Source organism: Echinococcus granulosus, assembly GCF_000524195.1.
Source record: "Echinococcus granulosus chromosome Unknown EG_S00147, whole genome shotgun sequence".
In the NCBI taxonomy this organism is placed as follows: Eukaryota; Metazoa; Platyhelminthes; class Cestoda; order Cyclophyllidea; family Taeniidae; genus Echinococcus; species Echinococcus granulosus.
The window spans coordinates 111243-117634 of NW_020170527.1; positions in this window are offsets into that span (position 1 = coordinate 111243).

The following is a 6392-nucleotide window of genomic DNA, read 5'->3' on the forward strand; positions in this document are numbered from 1 at the left end:
ATTTAGATGATAGCTGAGTTGACAAAGCGTGCGAATTCGGCGGAAGCGGTGTTGAAACTTACTATCATTCTGTGACACCTAAAATATCCCCGTTCTGCTTGAACGAATGCGTACTATCAGAGATAGTGAATTTTCTGCAATTAATTTAGAAGTAAAGCCTACAAATGCTCAAACATCGCTCCATTCCTTTCATTTGGCATCCAGTTTTCATCCACCCTTTCCTAACATTACAAATCCAAAGTAAAAGAAGGTAAAAATAGAGCTAAATTAAAATGTTCGCATAAAAGGCATTACCGCATTCAATTTTCGCCTAACTGGTCCATCCCGCCTTCTGATTAACTCAGAAACGTCCAACAGATGGAAAATTCTCACACACGAATAACAGTATTGTGGATTGCGTCTTCTGATAGGACAATTGGTGTCTGACATCGTAGAACATGCAGTCATTCAGTGATTTGCATGCATCCATCTCGCACGTGGATGCGGTGCCCTATCTCAGAAACGAAGATGACGAACTAACTCAATTTCGTGCGTAGTCGTACGATGAGCATCAAATGATGCCATGAAGTAGCCTGGTGAACGGTCTGCTACTATAAAGCGCATCACCTCAAAAGGATGAACTTGTCTCCTTAAGCCCTTCCGTGGATAAGAAGAGGCGTTGGAGTGTCATATGCTCCCAGCTCTACACCACATTGAGTTGTCAGTGCATTCGCATAGCATTCACCGATTGGTTAGTTCCTGGCAGTAACGCACTGCCAAATATGGATGTCCAAGAGGTGACGCTCGCATCCGCTGAGGTTTGCATCCCTTAATCTAGCACAGGCGAAACAACTTGTCGCTTGTGAGGAAGGGAATCGCGCATTGAAGGGCACTCAGAAGAAGCTGTGATACTTACTTGTGGGACATATGAAGTCAGACATGAGAGTCTCTTCGCTCCTCGTTCTTAACGGCATAGCGACTAACCCACGGCAGTAGTCAGGCATTGATATCAACTCGGCCGAAGAAAGTGGTGCAGCTTGCTTTTTTAAGGGCAATACTTACAAACTCAACTGAATTGGTGATATGGAAATTTACTTCTCTCAATAATGGCTCAATGAGTTACAAAGTGCCAACTGGAGCTACTCCCACCAGTTTGCCGATTATGTGATACACCTAGAGTTTGCTAAATTGCAGCCACCCGTCACAAGCAAGCCATGGAAAACATGCATGGGCGTACATCCCAACTTATAAAGGTATATTTGGATAAGAGTACCCTTAACTGTCGAGAAGGAGAAATGTTGGGATTACATCTCACTGCTAAATTACAAGTGGAATGACTGGGCATTGAGTTTGAGAGTAAGAGAGACCTTCATCTATCCTCCTTCTTCTGAAGCATCCTACTTTTCCCCATCCTCGTCCGCTACTGTCAAATGCACCTTGTTGTTAGCACAACAAACGTGCCACCAACTCACATTCCATTCACTACCTAAGAGTACCTACGACACCTCAATTAACTGCATCTAAACGCAATCCCTTTGGTCACCCGACTAGCAGTATTCAGGTGGCATTGCGATTTTAAAATAACTGCATTCTCCACAGCGTCCTTTAACCTCCTGTTTAAGCGAGAGCACCAACAGATCTACAATTTACTGAGCTTTTACACTGCACGAGTAAGTCCTACACATTCAGCAAAAAAATCACCCCCCTCCCCCCAACAAAAAATGCATAGCCGATAGAGCGAGAAACTCTCATAGGGAATAGCAAACACCTTCTTGATCACAGAACTGGTGCGCTTTTCGCACCGAATTATTACAAATGACAAGTGGTAAGGAACTACTAGAACTGACACTCTGGAAATATGGCCAGTATCATTTCAAATAAGTTCCTTCATAGCGAACACTTACTCCACTGCAATTGCCATGACGGCTGCCGAAGTGGAGGTGCTGTCATTTACACCTAGTTACTCATCAAGTGATCAGAATATCTTCCAAACTCGTCGAGAAAAAGCAACTTTACTATGTGGCAAAATGTTAGCCCATGGCATAAAGCGAACTATTCATTCACAATAGTCAGATATGGTAGCATATTCTGAGGTCAAGTGTTTGGCAAATGATTATGTGAACATCTGAAGCATTGTCAACCAAACAAGAACATCAATTCGTACAAAGGTGAGCACTTCAAAAAATAATACTTTATAGGACGAGGCTTGTAGATCTCCTCTTCCATAGTTCGCATACTCTTAGAACACCCAGGCTGATGCGACTTCAACAGGCTTATTGGGATACGCAAATGGGGGAAGCTGGTACAAGTTTACGGAAGTGTGGACAGAGAACCCCCCTCCGGGTTGGAGAACGTTGACGCCCCAGTCACGAGATTCGAATCGCAAGTCCGCCTCCTCTCTGAAAGGAACATTAAAACATAAGCATTAGATAGTCCCCTCGTCCATTCAGCACCGTCCCCGGTGCTACCAATTATGAGCTCCTCCCAAAGTTACCATCCAGTGGTTTCCTGTCTTCCGTCAGGGCGTAAATCTCATCTTCATATCCAACCGGTGGTGACCCTTCCTAGGGTCGCATCTTATTGTTGTGAATGGTTACTAGGTGGGTACGTAGCTGTGTGTTGCGGACGAGGTAGTTTGTAGGTGAGAGCGCTTTCACCACTCAAAATGGGTCCATAATCCATGGGTGATGGAACTTGCAATCTATTTAAGGCGGGGGAACCGGCCTGTACATCTGCTCTAAGTCTCATTCTCATAGACGTTCGTCCGGCTGTGCCAGTCGTAATATTCCTGCTTGATATAAGACAATCGTGAATGTTTGCGCGCGATGTTAAAAATTCTTCTTATGCCTTCTTTCAGACGCAGTATGTACTCTAGAACACTGCTGGATGCTTCGTCGGTGCTTAGCAGGAAGTTGTCGGATGGCGCTCTCATTTCACGACCTGTGAACATCTTGAACAGAGAAAAGCGCGTTGACGTAGGCACTGTGGCGTAGCTCTGCATGCGAGAAGAACACGCCCTAGGCTTCAATCCTAGTCACCTGGTTGTGCGTCTTTAGTGAAGGCCTTCAGTAGCTTGATCAGAGAGGGATTCGTTCTTTACACCTGGCCGTTGCCTTGTAGATGTCCAGGTGTCGTGCGTGTCTGAGATTTGGCAGGTCTTGCAAAGTTCAGTGAAGAGTCGGCTCTCGAAGCTAGGGCCTTGATCGATATGAACGGACTCAGGCACCCCATACTGGCAAATCCACCGATTGAAGAAAACTGACACAACCGTTTCAGCGTCTTGTGACTTCATGGGTTCTGCCTTACCTACTTTAGCAAAGTAGTCTACCATAACCAAAATAAATCGATTCCCTCTCTTGGTGGACGGTAAAGGACCCGTAATATCTATACCTACTCTTTCCCCTGAGAAACCGATGGGCATGGGTTGCAGGTGGTGCAATGGCTGTGGAACGAGGACTTTTAAAGCCGCAGCTTCGGCAGAAGTCTAGTACATCTAGGGTGAACGAAGGCCACCAGTATTTGTTGCTTGAGGCATCTAGCATCTTCTGTTAACCCACCTGTTTGGGTTGCTCATGTGACTCCTACAGAACTGTTTGCATTAATGAGCCAGGAACTACTAGGCGCTTAGGAGACTGGACACCTTCTTGGTATCATAAAACCTCATCCTCCAGAGAGAGTTTTGACCATTCTTGCCAGATTCGTCTGGCCGCCGTTATCTCTTCCGCTATAGGCTTATACGAGGATGCCAGAAACTCCTCCTATATCAGAGCCGTGTCAGGATCACTAGTCCGTGTATTTCTCCAATAGTGTTTGGTAGGGTCGCTCAAGAATATGGTGCACACCATAACGTTACCTGCTTTTGCTAAAAAATCGGTCTTCGGGGTAGTGCATTCGCATTACCATGCCCTTTTCCTTTTCGCTACTGGACTGTAAAACCATATTATTGCAGTTCTTCGTGCCAGAGTGCCTGATGGTCGGTTCTAACAATGAATATTCTCACTATCAGGTAATGTGCGAAGTGTCAAACCATTGAGTAGACAGCAAACAGCTCATGCTGCGTTGCACTTTTCTCTCTCATTTTTTACTGAGCCTTATACTTGCGTAGGCGATAACGTGTTCCTTTCCTTTTTTGTTCCTTTTTGAGAGTACACCACCCACGGCCGCGGTGCTCACATCCGTATTCAGTACGAACGGTGGAGCGCTCGATTCGAGGTTTGGCAGTGCTAGGATCGGCGCGGAGCAGGACATTCGCTTCAGTTCTTTAAACGCCTCATCGCGCTCTTTCTCCCACTTAAAATTCTCCTTCTTCTGCTTTTCAGTTAATGTATGCAGCGGGCTGGTGACCTTAGAGAAACTTTTAACAAAAACACCGGTAGTAATTTGCCAAGCCTAGGAAACCGCGGAGCTCCACCTGATCGGTTGGTGTCGGCCATGTCCTCACTTGCTTTGCGTGGTCTTCGGCGACCGCCACCACATATGACGAGGCTGTATGTCCCAGTAATGTGACTGAGAGCTGCAGGAAAGGGCACTTTTTCGGGTTTAAGGTTAATCCTGCGTCTCGTAGACAATCCAACATTAGTTTTAGGTTGGCTTTATGCTCTCGAATACATCCGCCAAAAATGAGAATATCATCGAGACAGATTATGCAATGCTCTGGGAATAGGCCGATCAGAGCTGTTTGAATCAGGCGTTGCAGAGTCCAAAGGTCATGGTTTGAACTCATAAAGCCCGTTTAGCAATACAAAGGTGTCTTTTCTTGGTCTACTTCTTCCACTTTCACTTGCCAAAATCCAGACTTCAAGTCTGGGGTAAAGGACCACTGCGATCCATGTAGGGAGTCTAGTGAGTCGTTTATGTGGGGCAAGGTGAACACATCATTCTTAGTTACAGCGTTCAACTTCCTATAGTCGATGTATAACCATAGACTGCCATCATTCTTTTTTACCAGTGTAATCGAAGAGGCCCATGATGACTTGGACGGTTTTATAACCTCGTCTTGAATAATCTCTTCAATCAGGCGCGTTACTTCTACTAGCAGGGATGGTGGAATACGTCTGAGCAGTTGCCAGATGAGTCTAGCTTCGCCAGCATCAATCGTATGCTTGACGATATTTGTCCGTTCCAGTTTTACACCCTGCCAAGAGGTGTTCGCGTACATAAGTAGGAGTTCACGGAGTTCTTTTATCTCATCATTGGAAATGTGGGTCAGTTGTACGCAAACGTCATCGAGATTGTTCATGAAAATGGCTGCAGCTTCAAAAAGGGTGTTGCAGATGTTATCTGCGCCATCTATCGGGAGCAAAGTCTCTCCACTGGCCCCACTGACTCAGTGTGAGGAAAAGGTTCCTTATGCCAAATTTAGGACAGTTTTGATGTAGCATAGGAAATCAGCATCAAGTATCACGTTCCAAGAAGGTTCTGAACATATGATGAATTTCACTGTCCAGGTTTCCTACCCTATGCAGACCTCTAATGGCGCTTCTCCTTTAATTAGCATTCCCCTTCCTTCTGCTGAATGCAATTTCATGGGAGGGGAGAGGATCTTAACCATGTTACAAAGGGTAAAGGCTGGGGGGTTAACTATTGACCTAGCTGCCCTAGAGTCGAGAATAAAACTGCGGGAACGTTCCTCAAGTTTACCAGGAACTCACATACAAGAACGGAAACCACTTGGGAGCAGATAGGAAAGCGAAAAGAAAGGCTCACCTGGTCCAGAGGCATAGCACGGGGAGGCACGATGAGAGAGTGTTGACTTTGACCTGTTTTGAGGCTTCTGGTAGATCAGGGTCGCCCGGAGTTCTTACCACTTCATGGTTGCGAGCTTAACCAGTTGGCTTAGAGAGTTGGTCTTTATGTCGCAGAGCTTCTCAACCAAAGCGGGAGGTCAGACTCTGTGTCTAAGCCAAACCGTTATCTAGTTGCCGACCTTGTTTGGAGGACAGCCACTGAAAGCACGTTCCGCCAAATGTTGAAGGTTCTTAGCGTACTCGTCAGCCTTTTGGAAAAGAAGAAGTCTCTGGCAAGGATTTGTTCTTCCCGATCGATAACAAGTTGAGCCAACACATCGTATTATTGATCAATGTCGGTATCATAGGCGATGCCGGTGTCGACTGCGGCCAAAAATAAATAATGGAAAGAGCGCGGAGAATTAGGGGTATCCTTTGGCACTGAGGATAGAGATGGAGGTTGGAGCTAGCAGTTTCCAGCCAGCTTTCATAGTTCACGTCATCTTCGAAAGGGGGGAGTTCCGATGGCGCTGCCACCAATGTAAGACGAGGCTCGTAGATCTCCTCTTCCACGGTTCTTATACTCTTAGAACACCCAGGCTGACCCGACTTTAACAGGTTTATGGGATACGGAGATGGGGGAAGCGTGGTACAAGCTTACGGAAGTGTGGACACACGAACCCCTCT